The sequence below is a fragment of the Falco punctatus genome (genome assembly GCF_963210335.1).
Source record: "Falco punctatus genome assembly, chromosome: 9".
Lineage (NCBI taxonomy): Eukaryota > Metazoa > Chordata > Aves > Falconiformes > Falconidae > Falco > Falco punctatus.
Genome location: NC_137589.1, coordinates 5,705,902 through 5,726,590, shown reverse-complemented (window position 1 = coordinate 5,726,590; position 20,689 = coordinate 5,705,902). Strand labels below are relative to the sequence as shown.

At 38.0% G+C, this 20,689-nt stretch overlaps 1 protein-coding gene across 8 annotated transcripts in view; it reads left to right on the top strand.

Moving 5' to 3' along the window:
- The first annotated feature begins 5,789 nt into the window (after nucleotides 1-5,789).
- The window catches only part of TACC2 (transforming acidic coiled-coil containing protein 2), a 146,099-nt gene continuing 131,199 nt past the window's right edge, over nucleotides 5,790-20,689 (top strand). For 5 of the 8 annotated variants that reach the window (XM_080401490.1, XM_080401489.1, XM_080401492.1 and 2 more), the window contains exons 1-2: nucleotides 5,790-5,877; nucleotides 17,474-19,844. The gene's annotated coding sequence lies outside the window, so the exon portion shown is untranslated. Of the gene's footprint in view, nucleotides 5,878-9,346; nucleotides 19,845-20,689 lie in introns of those variants that run through there. The other 3 variants (XM_080401487.1, XM_080401488.1, XM_080401486.1) reach the window with 3 other exon arrangements.

Here is a 20,689-nt window from a genome sequence, read left to right as displayed (position 1 = left end):
TTACATGTTTGCAAAAGTTCTGATCCATGCAAAGATACTGTCTGTCAAAATGAATTCCTTGTGTGAATCCATTGACTCCAACAAAGCTATCCTAAAAGGTGATTTTATTCAAATACATTCTTTCAAAGGCAACAGATGCCCCTTAATATAATTCAAAATTATGAGTATAAGGGGTTTATTATAATACATGATCAGAGTAACAATATAGTACATTAAAAGTTTATTTCTAGGAAATTTCCTAGTGAGTTTTTAAAAATTGTACATTTTAATTGCAAGGAATTTAGGAATTTACTTGCAGCTTGCTTTGCTTAATTTTCAAGTTCAAATTAATCCTGAAAAATACAAATACATAGGATTTAATACTTTATTGTGTGATTAATACTATTGTGTTGCTTTAATTATTGTGGTGTTTTATTAGAGAGTATTTTTAGCAGGCATTTTAAAACATCTTCATAGATCAGACTGATTCAGTATACAGTCACAGATCTACCTTGTCTTCCCCACACCAGTACTTCTTCTGGACTACAGACTGCAAGCATGCATAAGCTATCTTCCAAAATGTTTAAAATATTTATTTTTTCAGTAAAAAATTATTAAATTATAGTTTGGACTCTTGAACAGTTTTCTATTATTATACTTTGTGTGACTAGTAGAGTGCTGTCAAGTTTGCATTGCAAATTCGTTATGAGTAATATGCTTTTGGACGCTGACACAGAAAGTCTCAAAAGAGGATCCAAACAAGACTGGGGCCCATTGTACAATGCAGTACAGAAACACATAGTAATAAACATTGCCTGTTCCAAAGACTTTGTAGTACAGTGCAAAATGCAAAATGCAGAGCTGGGTGGGAGGCAAAGTGGTAAAAGGTTCAAGATGAGGTGAAAGGTTCAATACTTTGCTGAAGAAATCCTCTTTTGTCCAGTCTCGTACAAACACTAATCTTACGTTTCTGAAGATGATGCTTGCTTTCTTGAAGTCTGTGTTTGACCTTTCTTGGTGCTTAGACAAGTAGGGCCCTTTACCCATTAGGTCATTAGGTACAAGAGCAAAATATCCCACAGACTGCTCTTTGTCTCAACTATACAATATAGTAGCAAACAGTGTGCTTAAAGAGGTAAACCACATTAGCCAAAAATTAAATACTGAAAAGCACAACAAATACCATGCAGAGTATAAATTCACTTTTAACAAGAATGCTGTGCACTATAAAAGGATTTCAACAATTACTGTCACATTCCTACGGTACCTTGTATTTATGTCTGAAATAAGACCACTCCTCATAGATTAGTGGAGTTTAATCTGAACTCAGTTTTCAGTTCATCATAAAGAACTCTTTCACTGAAGTTACACATGTCACTTGGAAGTGGTAGGAATGAGAGGAAAAGCCTGCTGCTGCTCTTCATGTGGGCCAGCCTGTCACAGCACACACCATGCAGCTATGTGTGAGACAAAAGGTGGATGCTATCAGGGCTCTTAATTGGTATTCCATCTTCTTGTTGCAGAGGACAGACTGGCAGTTTCCCACAGCATAACCAAGTATGTCATCTTGGGTCATCTGGAGAAACTGAATCTGGAATCACAGAGTGTAAAGAAAGGTATAACTGCATCTTTTTGCAGGAGGACAGAATGTGAGATATGGAAGTGTCAGCCAGCAAAACTCCCAGTGTGCTGCTGTCTCATGACTGGAGGGTGACACAGAGCCATTATGCCAGCACTGATTCTCCTGCCTGTAGATAGGCACATACATTCTGCAGGCCTGCCTTAGATCTACAAAGATGTCAAGGTTCTTGACTCCTGCTGATTCCAGTAGAAAGAAGTACCTAACTCGTGCAGTAACTAGAGCCTGTATTTTCAGCTTTTGCTGTAACAGTTGTCCATAAACGATCTTAGCAAGTGAATGATTTTTGACCTGTGGTGTATCAGTATTGTAGACAGCAGGTTCCTGATATAGACAGTGAAAGGCAGAGAAAAGCAGAAGAATGAGGGCTAAAAGACCATATTTCAGGCTATAGGACAGGTTGTGAGGAACTCTTACCAGTCTCAGCTATAGCAAGGACACATTGTGCATTACTCAAGAGAGTTCTCAGCAGCCTTCCTCTCCTATTCACAGTCATATGGCATCCCACTGACAATTATTTTCTTAGGAAAATATGAGCAGACTGTACAGTAAACCAATTTTCAAACATAGCTTAACAGCTGGAAGCCAGAAGCGACATCATGCAACTAGCAGATTCTGCCTCCTGTGCCACTAACTCTGTTTAAGAATTACAGCATTTATCTGAAATATAATTTATGACACATGCAGTATGACCTCTCACCTCCCAGACCTCACCTTCCAAAATAATGCCATTGCCTTCTATAAGCTGATTCACAACACACAACTTCAGAAAAAGTGGAAATATAGGGGCATATTATTAAGAAACTACCATATATGTTCTTGATGTATGTGGACTTTCTCATCCCAGTGAGTCCAGATGTCAGGATGCAAATACAAGCTCAGCAAATGTGTGTATATGTGAGCTGCAATTTTTTAGTATCACCTGACTATGCTTAATACGAACTAAACATTTTGCAGTTATCACCAGACATTCCCCTGCATCTTGACTTTGAGATTTCTGCTTGTCCAGATGATCAGACTTCTACTTTCCTGACAATTATTGTGCATATATGTCGATTGTTATTGTGAACAGTGAAAACAGTAACTTAAGAAAACATTCTATGTTCAGTTGATTGTGAGTTTCAAATTGCTCTTATGCACCAAGACTACTTTTTCATCTAATGTTCACTCTGTACTCATACATGCATATATGCAAAACCTTATTCTCATTGAAATGAGAAGACTTACATAAAGGAATCTTACAATAAATATTTCATATTTATTAGAATAGATTCACTGTTTGCGGATTTCAACATTCCCTCTTTTGCCTTCTCTCAGAGTGCAGAAACGCACATAAAGTTTCCAACATTTAGCAGAGAATCTCCAACTGAATTCTAATTCTTAACACTGCATGCTTTGTACATAGCATGATAAGCAGCAGTTCATATGGATACTGTATTTCAGCAAGCAATGGGCAGTCTCCATTGTCATCAAATACAGAGCAATAATGGAGGGTTTTTTACGGTGCTGAGACATGAATTACCAGTGGTGTTCACTGTGCATCTCAGCTTGGGAGCTGCTCAGCATGCAGGTGCTCTCATCTAGAACCAATAAACTGTGGATCTACCACCATTCGATTTAGTATCAAATTTAATCATTTGTCCAGTTCTGGAAGATTGGTCTCCTGATGTGAAAACCCCAGAGCTGCTAGCAGGCAGTCCTAGGACTTAATGGGAAAAGGCCTGTTTTTAAATGAGATAGTTTAGTCATGCCCAGGAGTGTTGCTTATGATTTTAAAGCATGAACATTTTGCATTTTCCTTGAACACAGCAAAATAAATGCTGCTATTCAGGATTAAGAGATAAAGCAAGACATTCATTGTCTAAGAACATGACAACACAGGACCTGTTGCCCACTGAAGGCTGTTCCTGACATAAAGATAATCCTGGTAATCTGAAATGGGGCCTAGACTAATTGAAAACATCAGAAACAAGACATCTGAGATATTTGCCATTCAGCTGCCAGCTCTGCAAGCAAACGCAGATGAGGGGAATTTCTTTTAAATAGATTTAATAAGAAACAAAATATTGTCCTAGCAATGTACAACATACTTGGTTCTTGCAGAAGCTTTTATTTCATAGAATGGTTTGAGTTGGGAGGGACCTTAAAGACCATCTCGTTCCACCCCCCTGCCAGGGGCAGGGACCCCTCCCAGCATCCCAGGCTGCTCCCAGCCCCATCCAGCCTGGCCTTGAGCACTGCCAGGGATGGGGCACCCACAGCTGCTCTGGGCAACCTGTGCCAGCGCCTCACCACCCTCACAACAAAGAATTTCTTCTTAATACCTAACCTATATCTACCCTTTTTTCCCATATTTTCCATATTTACAGATATTTCCATATTTACAGATAATCCTGTGGGAGGTAAAAATTTGACACCAGATCCTCTTTCAGCAGAGTGGATTAAGTTACAGCCCATCAAACCACAGTATACATTGTGCCAGTCTAAGAAGGTATTTTCAGAGGTATATGAAAGAACAATTAGTAATAGAACTCTGAACAAAACCTGGGGCCCAATCTGGTGAGATGTCAGGGAAAAAACCCTTGCAAGATCAAACCCTCATTGGCACCAGGAAGTCTTTAATAACTCTGAGGGTTTCATTAAGTGAAAGATTGACACAGGATTGCTACAACAACTTTGTTGTGGAAGTCATGCTGGTGGAGACTAAAATGCTTGAAACTCTAAACTTTTCCCCTAAAATCTAACAGCAATTTCGTTTAGGAAAATGAAAAAAAAAATCTTTGTAAGAAGGAGCAGGAAATATATGCATACATCAATGATGCCTCAGAGTGGAGAATAGCCAGACACCTGCTGCTTTGGTGGTCCACCCAGTACATTTCTAATGGAGGAACAAAGGAATTAAAAGCAAATGCAGAACCATGCAAAAGAATAAGCCAATTAGTGCTCTGTAGAGTTATGCCCATATTTTGCATAACTGCTTGGCAATTTTTTGGACATTGACATTTTTATATGCCAATAATTTCTGTATTCCCAGGAAATTCATAGCAATTCACATTTCTTTCTAGCAATCTCTGGAAGTTATCACCTATTAGACATCGCCAAGACCATGCAAACAATTGACTCAAACCTAAGCACTGTGACAGGTTTAATCCTATCACAGCAATCATTTCTTCATATCTTGTGCTAATGTGAATATATTTTTATTACATGTGCTCTAAAGGCCCGTAATGCACAACTTATCATGAAAGAAATATTTTTTTCTTTTCTGAAATAACATATTCCAAGGGAGGATTTTCCAGAAGTACCATGTAACTGAAAACACACTACTTAGAAGTCATTTCTATGATTGATGTGGGTTTCCTATTCCAGTGGCACATGCTTTGGGGTTTTACAGTTAAGACAATTCTACACTGAAGTGTTTTTTTCCTGAAAGGCTCACAGATGTAACACTCTAACTTAAAGCACTACATCCAAACAAGTAGTCTGAAGTTCCATCTTACCCATCATGAGAAGAGATGAGCTGCTTTCCCTTTTTTCTGACCCTGTGGGCAAGAGAAAACTTAACAGGGACAAAGGGATGAAGAATGCAAAGGAGGCAGAATACTTGTTTTTCCTGCTTTCCCTCCTGCCAGGTAATTTACTAGCATTCCCAGACTTCAAATGTTTATTCAGAACTCCAGCAAAGCATTCCTCAGGAAATATGTGGAGCAGTGCAGACTTGCAATAGTTTTCTTAAGGCAGCTATCACCTTTAGCCATACTGTGGTTATATACATTTGTCACATGCTAAACTGATTCATTTTCCCAGATTTCGCTTACTGAGTTAGTCAGGTGAGAAAGACAGCCTGACACTTAGTGGTTACAGTCCTGGAGTGAAAAGCCAGAGGGAAAATTCCAGATATATTGGTGTATCATGGAACTTGTCTCACTGCCTAAAGCAAACAGTATACTAACAACAACAGCAGCAGCCTGCACCCAGTGTACCGGACCTATCTCGGGTTACTCTCATCCAGCAACTGAGAATTCCCGTGAAGAGCTGATGTGTCATAGCTCTACAGCTCCCTGGGTCAGATTCCTTACACTTCATAGCTATCCAGCATAGTGTTCTCAAACATAAGCCAATTCACATTAATAGAACACTTTCATGTGATCCAGGGAGAAAGGAGATCCATACACCAGCTAGGAGTGGAGGAGTGCAGAAGGTTATAAAAATCAGGGACAGAGTGGTACATTTTCATTTTTAGTCTAAAGGAAAATTGGGTAAGTGTTTTTTTATTAGTTCTTTAAATTTAAAAATGCCTAGATTCAAAACAGTTTACTAATTATGTTTTAGACATTAAAAAAAAAAAAAAAAAAAAAAACACAAAGGGAGTGTCTAACAAGTAAAAGAAACTTTTCTCCTTACCAGAAACAAGTTTGTCCTTTGAGGTTCTACAGTTTCATGATCTCTTGTATAACTTGTTTTGCAATCCGTATAGCCTATAAAGTAGTCTACAGGATGATGTCTGTTTAGTCAGTTTCTTTCTAAGACCAAGAGTCTGATCATTAAGTGTGCATGTCCTAAAATAGCTGTTTTAAAAACATGTTACAACATTACAGACTGTAATAGCAATTTGCAAATGCTGGAGTTTTTAAGTATGGCTCTCTTCCACTGTTATTCTTTTTTTCAAAAACAGTTCTAAGGATTTGTTTCAGAAAGCATTGCTTGTTGGTTTTAAGTTCCCGTGTAATGACAAAGTGTGTTTCTCATGCAGAATTTCAGAGATAAAATAAGCTAACTCTTATGTAGATGTTTGACGATGCTCTTAAGTGAGAACTGACTACAATGTTTTGTCCTTTCCTGCATAGCAAAGTTTGCTTCAAACTGTAAAACACAACACTGAACATCTGTAGGCAGAATATTGTCTCTGGTGACCCAAAGCTTTTATAGAAGGTCACTTCTAGCCTTTCCCACTGGGAGAGCTAATCAGATTAAAATAATACCTCACTAGTTTGAGGCTAACAAGAATGTGATTATGTTATTATTTTGAACATTGATGACATTATAGTGAAATATGTTGTCAACATGTAAGACCATGGCCACTTCAGTTATCTCTGGATTTTTTTAATAAACAGGGTTTATATTACTACAATGTTTTGGTATGTTCTGGAAACTATTTTTCAAGTAACTGCCTTTAAAAAGATAGGTTTATCTTCAGGCAGAAACTAACAATCATTATGACAGACATAAGATGACAATGGCAGACCTACTTCTATCTGTATCATAAAGTTGGTACTCCCTCCAAAATCTGATCTTACTCAAAAAATAGCGCGGTTATAGCTTGAATTTGTTTCTGATGATTCAGGTATTCAGGATCAAGCTGCTAATTATCTTAGGAGTAGAACTTTTTCCCTTTACACATCCCAAGAGATGGGTTAGAAACCTGCTATACATGTAGGAATTAAGAAAAAAAATCCATCCTTTCATGTCACAACTCTTTAGCTATAGATTCAGAGATTAATGAAGTAGATGGTAATACGTATATCTGTAAATCTTATTTTAAAGGGATTTTGGAAAGGAAAAAGGTAGAAGGGCTGGTAGTTGGCCAGTAAAGTCAGATGGGCCTATGGATGGAAGATCTAATCCTTATTGGCTTAGTTTTCAGTAACCTGCCATCTGCATTGACATCTGCATCTACATCTACATCCATGCATTTTTCTGTCTTTACAACAGAGATCTGCGACAATGACAAGCTTGGATACCCTAGCTTAAGGAGATCAGTAATCACTTTGCACATGCTCCAGAATTACCTAGTTAGTATTTTTCATCAAGTGTTTTGACAATCCCAGGGCAAGCTCTGGAAAACAACCTAGTCTAGGAAAAAGCTGATCAAAGTTATATTATAGCTTGGTTATTTTATTGGTAAAGCAAGTTGTCAATGAGTGGTTGTGCTTGGATTGTCACATGGGCACTGGTTTGTGAGGATGATTGGAAAGGACACCTTTTCAAAGCCAGTCCAACAGCCTACTGCAAATAAGAAGTAAAATAAACGTCCCCAGTTCCAACATTATACTTCATACTCACAAGTATGCCTACAAACCATTTCCCCCTTATACAGAAAAATAGTTTACATTGTAAATTGCTTACTGGTTATTTTGTGGGGTTAATACAAATCAAGCAGGATAGAAATAGAAATAGAAGTAATAGTTTGGAGAACTTCCAGAGCAGGCAGCAAAGGAAGGGCTGAGGGAGGGGCATCTCTATGAAGGTTCAGGGTTGTGAAATCTGCAGACTGTAGTAGGGTCCCTGTCTTCATTGGTAACTTCCATTCAGCTGGATGGGGGGAAGGTATTTTTGAAGAATATTGAGTATATTCCTTTCTTACCACTTGAAGTTGTCTTTAAAATTCTCTTATATCTATAATCTATTATGGCATCATTAGAGAATGATCGACCTGTAACATTGGGCTTCTTTTAATCAGTGCTATGCTTCTTTCAGTGAGGGAAGTCAAACCAAGCCTTCATACTGACTGCTGATCTTTTTTCTGGAAAGATGAGCCTTCATTCTGGGGGAGGTGGGAGCGGAAGACTTTCAGATAAGCTTTCGTGTTCTCTGATGCCAGTAGAACAAAGTTTATAGAAGCTCCTTAAGTTCATAACAAGTCCAAAAAGAGTAAAAATTTACCCTACATCTATGATCTAGGCTTAAAACTAAATGAATAGCTTAAATGCAGTTAATTGATTCTACATGCAATTGCAGAAACTAATGGTTTGAAGACTCGCACTGCTGACAGCTAGTATAAGAGTACAGCCATCACAGATCATAGTTTTTATTTTTCATTGCATAACCCTTTTTAAGAACTGGCTTCTAAAAATCACATGGTGAAACAAAGTTTGATTTAATTTTTGTATGTTTTCATTACAAGCTGTTGAATGCAGGATACTATGAAAATATATCTGTTGGTCAAGATACATATGCAGAATATACAAGCCTGAGCAAATTTGACAAAATACTGAATTATATATTCTTACCAAATTAAATTTGTCATAAAATGCCAATTAGAACTTGACAGACTCTTCCACTTATGTGGTTTCACAGCAAACATATAATCCAGCTAGCACTCTTGGTTCTTGGTCAAACCCAAGACTCAGCCAGCTCTGAGTCCTTGCAAATGGATTAGGATATGTTTGTTTGCTTCACGTACAAACAGCGTGCTGCAGAGAATTTTATAGGACTGCACATAAACAAAAGGTAAGAACAATTTGTTTTGTTATCTAGATGAAGTCTGCTTTTCTGAATATAAGGAATCAGAAAAGATTGTTCATGGCAACCTGATTGAATGTATAGTGTAAACACTTTTTCTTGCTATCAAAACACAATGTGATAGATATCATGCTAATATACATTTTTTTAAAAATACGACTGGTTGCCATATTTTCAACAGAAATATTTTAGCAGGGAGCAGGACTGGTGTAACTGTGAGCAAGAAAGCAGGACCATGAGATAATCTCCCTAGAGACAATGAAAGAAAACAGGAAACTATTCTTGAACCAATGCTATAGCTGTTTCTGCAGAACAGATCTGACTGAGGAATTGATCAAGTTAGACAAATTGGCATATATTTTCAAAGGGATTCTTTGGGAAATATGATTTCAGAATATTTTCTCCCATTCCCAAAACATGCTTCCTCCAGCAGAACTGTAAAAGATATAACTATTTTGGGGAAATAGACACTAAAATAGAGGAGGGTTATGTCCCTCAGCCCTATTTTTGATGAATCTGTGAAGTGTCAGCCAAACAGCACCATTTCTGTGTGCTTAAGGTTTAATGTCAGGTTTTCACTCGCCCTCCAAAAGAGGCAGAGAGGATGTGTCTAGATCTTGTGAAGCACAAACAATTTTTGATGTTAACAAACTCTGACATTGTTAGCAACTCCTAGTTGATGCCAGAAGCACAAAGATTGCTGCAGTTAAGGGAAAGGGGAAAAAATGTACAAAAAAGCAGTTCATGCGTATCAAAATCCCGATTTTACAGGACAGCTTAATAAATCTGCAGTTTTTAGTTTATATGCCTGGATTTTAATGTGCTCCATTTTGGTTTTAGCATGGTATAGGCTGAATTCTCCAACATTTCAGGGGGATACATGTGTGATACATAGCTTTCACTTTTGTTACTGTTAGCCTAGTATAATATGAGCTGTTGCCCTATTTTTCATCCTCATGAAAAAGCTTTTGATTAGACTATAAAGATTTTGCTTTATATTTCTGTATCTGTCTGTGTATTATATATACAGCATATCCATACAGTTGGAACTACAGCAATTATCATTAACTGCTGGAATAAGTTGCATGCCTACTTGTTACATTGTCTCCCATTCCCAAAACTCACAGTTTCCATGCCACTTCCAACTGTAAACCGAAAACTATACTTAAACACTTTCTTTATGAGAAAGAGCTGATTCTACCCACACATTTGGAGCATTGCACAGTTTTATTGAACCCATATGAAAATATCTGCATGATGCAAGGGGGCAGGAGGTTTAAATTAATGGTCTTCATAAAGTTGGGGTTTTTTTTTTTCCATTTCTCTGGTGGACTTTTGAATAATTGCAGTGTTCACATCCAAAGGTGATGTGTGGCAGAAACATTGAGCACAGAGATGTTCTTGCATTCTAATAAACTAACCTTAACATTTCTTAATTGTCATACATGAAATAGTCTCTGTATTAAGACTTACTAGCCCAATATTTGAACCGTGGCACCATTAAACCATTCCTATTGCTAAAAAGATTTCAAGAGTTTTGGAAATTGTGCTTATGCCTTTTGCATTAACATATCCTAGTCTCATCGTATCTTTCTATGGCAAGTTCTATTCTTACACCTGAAGTTTAAAGAAGTTTGATTCAACCTATAGGCTATCACGGTTTTCAGAGAAGAATATTACTCCTTTCTAGATGCACAGGACTTCACCCAGTAACCCTTAAGAGTTTGCTCATACAAGAACAAGAGAATCACATCTGGATGCAAGAAGTACCAGTGTTGATCCACTTTAGCCCTTTAATTACAGAAGGCAGTATTTTATATACATCAACCATACATGAACTTTAAACTAGACAAACAATTGTAGGCCTTATTTTGTGCTTATTCCACTGAACTGGAATATGGTTAGTAGCCACTTTTTGGATATTTGACTGATTTGACTGATATATTTGGATAAATATTTGACTGATATTTAGTTCCCTGCATTCTGTCATCATTTTATGTTGAGTAGAAGTTCTCTATTTTTTCATTTATTAATATATCAAAGTGCTTTGTGATGAGTTAAAAACAGTTGATATAACTGGGAGACAAAAATTCCATCTGTGAACTTGCGTATAGCATCATCCTAGGCATTATTTTGAATATTAGCTCCTGCTCTAAGAAGAAAAGGCATTTTTTTGCTATCAAGTCAAGGACATGCAATATAAAAAGGCACTTGGATGTCTAATATCCAAAAGAAACAGTCATAAGGCTTGCATAAACATGCAATATTTCCATCTGAAAGATGAAATCTCAAGAAAAATATGTCAAGCCAAAAGAACTGAGTGTTACTTTCCACTCTGCACTGGTCTTCTGGCATCATTTAAGATACCGGTGCTGACTCTTGAGATTTTGTACCCCAGTGAATTGTCATATTTACTTTTGAGTCCACATCCATATATGAATCCAGTCACTGGATTACAGTGATAGTACTGTGTGCTAAGGTTATAGACATCATAGGTGCAGCCGGAAAGAACTAAGGCAATGTTGCTTATTTCCATCAGTTCATTACCTTCTATTATTTTCTTAGGGATGAAACGATCAATGACAGTAGACATAGATAAATAGTAGGTAAATAGAAATTAACTGCAGAATCAAATTTCATCTGTTCATCTGTCAAGTTCTATCTGTTGTAGTGACCAAAATCAAAATAACTATAGGTGATGTCCTGAACATGTAATTCAATTTTGATGTTAAAATCTTACTGAGATGAAAGGGGAAATTCACATCTTTATGAACCAGACTATTTGCAGACTGAGGAAGCCAATATTGCAGCCATTTGCAGATGATTTCTGAAGATTTTCTTCCCAAATTTTCATTCAGTATTACAATCCCTGCTTAAAAATGTCAATGTAGTGCCTAATTATGTGTAACAACAATTATTTGGCAAGCCTGGTCTCCAGGGAACCTTCTCCAAATCAAAATTGAGTTGCGTTAGAGTATTGTAAAGCCTGCAACTAACATATTCACTAATGATGAAGAAATGCTAATGGAAAAATACACCTGTAAATTAAGAGTGAACTTCTGAAACTGGATATTGTTTATTTTAGTGGAAAATGATAACAGGAATATAAATAGTGTAGACCCAGCTGGACAGAGCAATATGTTATATGAATTTAAATCTGTCATTAGTTGAAGCTGATTAGGTCTGTCCGTCAAAAGGATGAAGACTCGTGACATCTGTAACAACAGTGAGCAGCTTAGTTAACTTTATCTCCACCAACCACCATGGATCACTAGGACCACTTCCCACCAACAGGTCATGTTTTAAGAAAGCCAGTACCACAAAGGCAAATATCAAGAGCTCCAATTTAGAGTACAATAATACAGTACGTCTTTAACTTGACTTGTCAATCTTGTTTTGCATGCCTAGTTAATTGAATCGAAGGAGTCAAGGGGAAAATAGGTTTATAATTTACATTCATCTTAAACATTCATCCATTACATCATTTTAAACATTATAAAACAATGGTGATGTCAGCAAGGAAGCATTCTTATTATTATGTAATTAGTATCCTTGGAAAAAAAGGACATAAAAATTATTTTAGCCTTATGTTTTTATTTCCTTTTTTTTTTAAATTGCAATATCTCGAATGATACCTTTGTGATGTTACTGTGCACAAAAGTGCTTTTGTCTGGCCCTTACAAATAAGCCTAAGGAAGCATTTCAATCATGATCCCATGAAATGTGACGGGGTCTTTTTGTGCAGGGCTAAATCAGTGTAACATCCTTGAGAAAAGTCCCTAATCCAGTACATATTCCATGTAAAATATGACCTATTCTTTTAGAACAGTAATGCCAAATCAAGCCAGTAATCATTTTCATTCTGTACTGATATTATGAGGGCTGAACACTAGCCCTAGTTCCCTGCTTAGTCCAGGTTTACACAAGATATTAATGGCCTAATTGTTCAACCACTCTGTGCCTCAATTTGTACTTTTGTAAAATGTCAGCATGTTATCCTGCTTTGTGAATTAGTGAAGAATTTGCATAAGTAATCCTACCTGAATGCTTAAAGAACATGAATATAAGCATTGTGCTTACTTAATACAACTATTTTCAAGGTGCAGAAGACTCACCAAGTTTAATTTCAAAGTAAATATTTTTTTCAGCCAACTTCAGCATCTTTCTAAACATGGATTAATGGCATTATGAATACTATCTTTACTACAAAATTATTTCAGAGGTCAGTGACTCGGCTCTCAGAGTTGGCCCTGCCAAGATCTAGTATACTTGCTTGGACTAGAGTCTGAAACCTGATGCCAGTCAGTCTGTTAACAAGTTGTCTTGAGGTGCAATTCTGCTGAGAGACTTCTTTTCCATAGCCTGCCCTCACTACTGGTAGAACATAACGCTTCTGGAGTGAGTATATTGTTCACTGCTAAATATTCAGTAGCTGAGTTTGTAATATAGTTTATTCTTACCCAGTGATCAAACAAGTATCATGAAATTGTGAAACACAGCTTCAGGCTAAATGGTCTCTAACTGAGGATGAAGGATATAACCTGTAGAGCATATATGCATTTATGTATACATAATATGTAATATATACATGTGTATGTATGTGTGTGAGCGTGTCTACATGATTATGTACCTGTGTTGGGCCAGCACAAAAAATCAATATGTGTTCTCCCCTCAACACAAGGAAAGTCTCTGAGTGTTAGACACTTTCTAGAAGCCCAAGAATGAGTCCTCCTCTCACGTGATATTTGTGTGGGTATGAAGGGTGTGTTAGCATAAAGCCCAGAAAGCAGCTGCAACCTGCCAACTCTGACATGTCAACACACACACCTCCGAAAGCGGGAGATGAAATACTGCTGCCATCCACAATTAAGGAGAGATAGGTGCTGACAGCTGGTTCAGACTCCACAGCTAAAGGAGCACAAGAAGGAAGGAATCTCTTACCTTCTGAGCAGCTTTATGCCCTGCCTCTTCTCTGCCATTCTCATCAGCTGTCAGAAAACCAGACCTTATGGCAGCTCCCTTGTATTTCCACTGAGTCTCTTGGCCAAAGGGAGGAGAAAAACCAGAATGCATAGACAGAAGAAATAGGTTAACTCTACAGAGAGGAAAGCAAGAATATAGTTTAAAGGAGGAAGGACCTGGAAAGAGGCAAAAAATAATTCACCTTGTGTAGAGGAATTATAGAGGAAGGAAGGCAGGTTAATTAACACTGATAATATACAGCTGTGGGCTGGCTTCAGGGGTGGTGGGTTGGCTGATGTGGATAATGTGCAGCTGTGGCTGGTTCCTGCTAAGTAGTTAAATAGCTCTAAGGAGTATGGAAGAGAAGTAGCAGATGAAGAGAGAATCAGGAGAAGCAGAGGGAGGGGAGAGTGTTCCCTGGATGTAGGAGAGGCCCTGGGAGAAGAAGGGGGCCTGGATGAGGAGAGGCTGGCTGGAAGAGAGAGCCCTGGATGAAGAGAGAATCTGGATGCAGCAGAGGCAAGAAGCAAGGTGGACTGGCCTGAAGAGGATTAAGGAACAGCACAGGCAGTAGAGGAACCTTAGAAACCTTGTGGGGGGTTGGTGGCTGTGCTGGGGCAAGATGTGGGAACTACTTATTGAAGTTAACCTGGTCTGGGATGGTAAAAGCCTTGTTGCAGCTGGCTAGCTTTGATAGTGCTGTGACAACCTTGTAAGGTATTCTTCCCATACTTTATTTAATGCCTCTAAAGATGTGTTAAACTGATTGGTCCTCCCCCTGCTTATATTTTGCCTCAACTATAACATGGATTTTTGTCCCTTTGAGTCATGTCCCACCATCCCCAGTGCTGTGACTGAACACCATGGCAGGCAGACCCAATCGGGTAGCAGAGCACTAGCAGGTGCAGGTTCTGGAAAACCACCCTTTGCCTCAGAACTCCCACCACTGCTTCCAAAGCTGCCCCAAGTCAGAGTAGTGTTCTTCCTGTCTCAGCTTTGAGTTTTAGGAACAGGGATCCTTCACTTTGAGTGGATGACTGTGTGCATTTAGAGTGTGAAAACACATGTGCCATCTGCCAAGTTGGCTATGGACATGAATATACAGTCATATATATCTTATAATACAAGTATGGGGGAGATATTTTTCATAATCAGCTGTATATAAAAGGCAGGCAGTAATTATAAGTAAATAATTTGCAGTCCTGCACAATGATAGGTGCAGACCAACCAGGTGAGCTATGTCAGCCAGCTTTCCCTGTAGCTCCCAAGCCCCGTTAGCTGTTTGTGGTGTTAGGAACTTAAATATGAAGCCTTTATCCAGCTCTCCATAGCCAGATACTGCATGTGCATAGTCAGTGCCATTGCACAGAGCTGTGAGTTTTGTCAGGATCAACAGCCTTAACTGCTGCATATGGAATCTGGTACAAAACTGCTAGTACAAATGTGGTTTGGAAAGAGAAGTGTTCCAATACTTGGATGCTACTTTTTTTGATTATATCTATTTTATGAAATACTTTTGGCGTCACTTTTAAAGACTAGGTCCTCTGCATTGACACCTGCAATCAGTGAAAACAAAAGGGAATATATATGTGCTTGAGACATTTGATGCTCAATGCACAAGAGAAAGCTTATTCAGATCCACAGATGTAGGCAGCAAGCACCATTTTAGACACCCCACAGTGGTGGGAATGTCCTTGTGAAAATAGCAGATAAAACACAAAATTTACCTGAGACGCATGCCTTCCAGAGGGGCAGTTAAAGGAGAAGCTGAATACCCTACATGTCCGGTGTGATGCTAGATACCTCTTTTAGGCAACAGAATCCCACCTAAGATTTCCAGAATAATTTTTTTTTATTGTGTGAAACGCTATAGTACTATGAAAGTTCTGTTAAGCTGGAATGACAGACTTATTTTTTTAATGGGGAAAATATTCCTAGATAGAATGTAAAATAAAACCAATTAGCACGTCTATGTTGGTTTAGGAAGGGTAGCTCCTGATGGAGGTTTGAATGACACTGACTCAAATTCCAGCATAGTTTGACAGCTGGAGCATGCTGAGGAAGCCAGTGCTGACATCCTAGTTCTGCCACTTGGCGGGGTTTTTCTTTTCACCTTGGGCAAATCAAGTAATCTCCAAAGAAATATGCATAGTCTTCTACACCTTTTGTGCTGTGAATGTTTAGACTAAAAGATCTGAAGGAGGGTGGAGGGACTATCTGTACAGAGACTAAAACGAGGTAAAGTCTTGCAGGCACTTGATGTCTCTCACTGCTTTCTAAAATAATTTCTAAGGGTACTATGCATAGTAAGGTGGTCACATCTTTCTATAACTTCACCACCATATCCAAGTATTTCATTACTGTGCACACAAATTTTTTTCCAAATATCTTGGCTATATGAAGGGGTTGAACCTCATCAGAAGCCAATATACTTTTGGATCACAAAGTTTTTTTCCAGGTTTCACACTGTAGCAAAGTAATTCTTTTTCACTTCCTTCCTCAACTCTGTGATTTTGCAGCCTGACCACCTCTGGTGCCAGTTAGACTTCCATGGTGCACTGGCATCTGAGGTGCAAAAGTGCCATGAAGTGCTGCACTGCTGTGATTGGAAGCAATGGAAGCATGCCAGAGATCAAATTTTACCAGGCCAGGTTGTTATACTGATTAAAAATTATTCTTCCAATTTTTAGCTAATTTTTAATTTTCTTAATCTGTTTTTTTTAAAAGTTCCTTTGTCTCTTAGTGGCACTTGGTGGTACTTGGAGTCCCTGTCTGTCTTTTCCTTCATACTTGAGTGAATCAGTCAAGGCTGGGCTGCATGCACCACAGAGCTGTCTCACTGGCTGTCTTTTAAATCCTCAGTCCTACCCTATCTTCAGGATTGCGATAGGGAATGTCTGGTTATCGTGGGGGAAGGGCAGCTAAATACTATTTCACAACTCTCACAAAAGGCCAGCTCAGCTTTCTGTTGCCAAGTAACATCACGATTTTACAGCAGATCCAGCTGCTGATGTTGCTAAGCAACACCTTTCCCATCAAGTTGCACTTCTAAATTGTTACATGTTTACTAACTCTCATTATAGGATTATATTTTCCCTCCCAGATCTTAATATTTGCTCTTTCAGTATTTGTTAGAAAACAAGGGCTGAAGGACTATCATAGGTCAGTTGTTCTTGCAGATCTCTATGATATTGTCCTAATATGCAGAAACTAAGAATGATTTTGCATTAGTTATATCAAGATCAGAGAAGAGCAAAATTCTAAACACCCCCCCACCTTTCTTCTCTTACTTATTGGGAGTAGCTGGTGCATAATGGTATGCTCAGTGCTTCAGCAGAGCTTTGCAATGCTTTGTGTAGTATCAATCATGTGAAAATAAGGAACATAAAAGTATTTTGTCTTTTTTTGGCAGTATTTATACCATAAAGTAAAATGAGCTCAAACTAAATTTTCTTATATAAATACCTAAGGTACCATGTGTTCAATATATAAGAAACTACCATGTCAGAGTAGTGCGTGGTTGGTAAGTATACCAAACACTACTAGGATTAACTTTGATCACTCGTGACAAATTATTTGGATCTTGCTGAAAAGCCTAACTCATTAACCTGGTACATAGCTTACCAAGTCTGAGCTGTGTTTTCCCCCTAGTTTGAGTCTTCCAGTCCTCCTGGATTAGATCCTCTTTTGATCAAGACAGTTTCTCCCTGGATGAGCATGAAGCGTGATTGAGAAACCGCAAGGGAATTCCAGCAAATATAACAGTAAAGCAGCCTGATGTAAGTACTATTTCTCCCATCCGTAGCTGAGGAATGCTCTCACAGTTAGTGGTTTATGCAAACTGCTTTTACTTCAGCCTGAAACAGAGCAGAAGAGCAGCATCTGCATAGGTGGGAACAGCTTGCAGTGGGTAGGTGCTGACTGGGATAGTTGGGATAGGACCTGAGCGTATCCAAATTCAGATGTAGAGTGGGTCAGGTCAGAAAACTGACCCAAAGATATAATGTCAGTGTTGTCAGACAGAGTTGTTCTAGGTCCAGAGATCAGAGAGTGTGGCTGCTGTCTGTTAGCATGTATGTCGCTGCCCTCATTTCACATGACTCATGGTTCTGGGAGTAGTAAAGTTGTCTGCATGGCTTTGCAAACCTTACACAAGTTAGCCAAACAAAGGGATTCTCCTTTGCACATATTAATAAAAAAATATACAATCAGAACTCAGTCAACTACCAGAAGGTTGTTTTCGCCAAAGTTTGTGCCAGACAATTGTTTTGCAGGGCAGCTTCTTCATTTTCTTTGTGGCATTTTCAGGCCTTGGCTTCAGAAATGGAACAGCACCAAATACAAGTTCAGTTTTTGTTTATGAGCAAATAATGTGGCTAGCAGAAGTGAGGATATATTACCAGGGTTGTGTTTTCCTGAGCTCCCACAGGATCCCTGTTCTTAAATTCATGGCAGAGAGCCTAAACAAAAACATTGCATAATTTGTCTATAGGCAATGAATTTTACAATGGCCCTCTTAGTGTGCTTTTCCTTAGAAAACAAAAAACTTTGATTTGATGAACTTTCGTTTTTCTATATTCTGAAGTAGGCTGGGGAGACCACGGAAAAGGGGATATGACAACTGTTTTCACATCTTTTAGTTTTTGAGCTTCACTATAGATCTTTTCCATCTTGAATTCTTATCTGAAATAAAACAGATCTATTTCACATACTGTATTACTCACACTGCCAAATCTACTCATGTACTTTACTTTATAACCTGAAAAAGCTCAGAATACAGGTAATTTATTTCTGAGCTGTGGAATTCTGCTTTGATCAGTAACAGTGGCTTAAGGTGGTATAAAAATGCTGGAGGCTTGGATTTCTGATTTCTGGATCACTAACTTCATAAAAAAAGAAAGAATAAAAAGGCAGGGCTACTAATGCAGTCCCTGACCTTGCAACTGTTCACTCCAGCTCTTCACATGCCTAATGTTTTCAAGCCTGATGTTTGTAGATCAAGACTCTGTGGAGCAGAGAACAACCACAGGAAAGCCAGCAGACAACGTATAGCTACCTATGAAATCCTGCCTCTTATTCATGTCGGATAGGAATTTTCCATGCTAGAGTCACTAATGCTGCCTCACAGCAATTCAAGGTGCAGTGAACTGACAATTGACAATTCCTTTGCCATGTGCCACCAACAAGCACCACTGGTGTTTACAGAAACTTGTTAATCACTTGGGGTTGCCACTAATGATAAACACACTGTCTTTTGTTATCAATCCTCTTTCTGAACACCCTTTTGTGGAAGCACCGCTGGAACGGACAATAAGAATAATAACAATTAGCTTGCCCATAAACCAGTACTTCTTGCAACATCACATTTCAAAGGGTTTTTGTCATGTCTCCACCCTTCAGGATGATTAAATGGGAAATTATTTCAGCATAACCTGACCAGGAACATCAACATTTGTTAGCAGGTATTTTGAGAGCTTTCAGAAGTAATATGAGAAAATTAAAGACAAACTTAAATACATAAACTTGAAAACAAAATGCTGAATAGATATTCCCCTCAATGCTAATTTTGCCTGAAAACACATACATAACTTCAGTGTATTGTTGATACTGTTTGACTGCATAATTTCTATAGTGCCAGAAGCATTGCTTATACCATAAAGCAAGAAACAGTAGAAATAAAATGTGTTTTAACAAAAATCCATGTTCTCTGGGATTGCTGTTGTGAAAAACATTAGAACTCAGTTTATGACATGCAGAGCCGTAATGATCTTGCAGGAGCAGTGGGAGGCCTGGGTGGAGGAAGTATAACTTGTTTTCTTTTTTGCCTGGGGTGGAGGCAGGTTGGTTGTTCAGCAGGTTATGAAGGTGGGTCCCTGAAAGAAAAGCCTACATTTCATGTCAGTCTGAGGAGAAGTAGGAGGGGAATAAGGGGAAAACTTGTGAAGTGAAGATGGAAGGAATGGTTTGAAGACATGCTCTAAAAGTGTCAGTGAACCCAAAGCTGCCAGATTAATCCTGGAATGTAAGTGTGAAGTTAAACATTTGTTTGCTCGCTTTCAGGAAAGCCGTTGTTTTACTGTACGTGTGCAAACGTCTCTATAAACTGAACAGACCAATTTGGTACTAGTGAGCGATTTTTAAAATATGTAGTGTTAAAATAATTTTAATAATGACATGCAAATTATAAAAGATAGTCTAGAAAGATTATAAATATTATCTTTTGGTTAACCTATTTTTATTTAATGAATGGATTTTTAGCATGTTTTTAATGTTTATTTGAAATTCTATACGTATGATTAAATGCTTGTAGTTTGCAACCTAAGTAATGCTTGTGCATTGAGAAAATGTTTTAGAAATAATGTATGTAAAAAGGATTACAATAACACTGTAATCTGAAAAATTATCTTAGCTACTCTGCAATGTAATTCATGCATGATTATTATCCCTTGTCTCATTATTGGGGACTCTATAATGACTTTATTCCCTATTTATAACATTTATCTTCATTATTAAGCAGATGGTAATGAAAGAATTGTGTGACTTATGAAATTTCATACTCTAGGGAAAGGAAAGAGTAAGTAGACAACATAATATGATATATTAGTGGAGATTTGTGATAGCTAGCACTTTTGCTGTGCTTTTTTAATTTTCTACTTTGATTCCTATACATTTTAATAAGAAACTAATTTTTAATAAGGAAATAAGGTACTTTTTTCTTTCAACTTAATATTACGAATTTGGCCACTATTAGCAGTAGCTCTTCTTAACAGTCAGTATTGCTGAGTTGGTGCATAAGCATAGAGAGTATATTATGCACTGGAGTGAATTTACTCTAAAATAGAGCAGCATCGTCATACACTGGCTGAT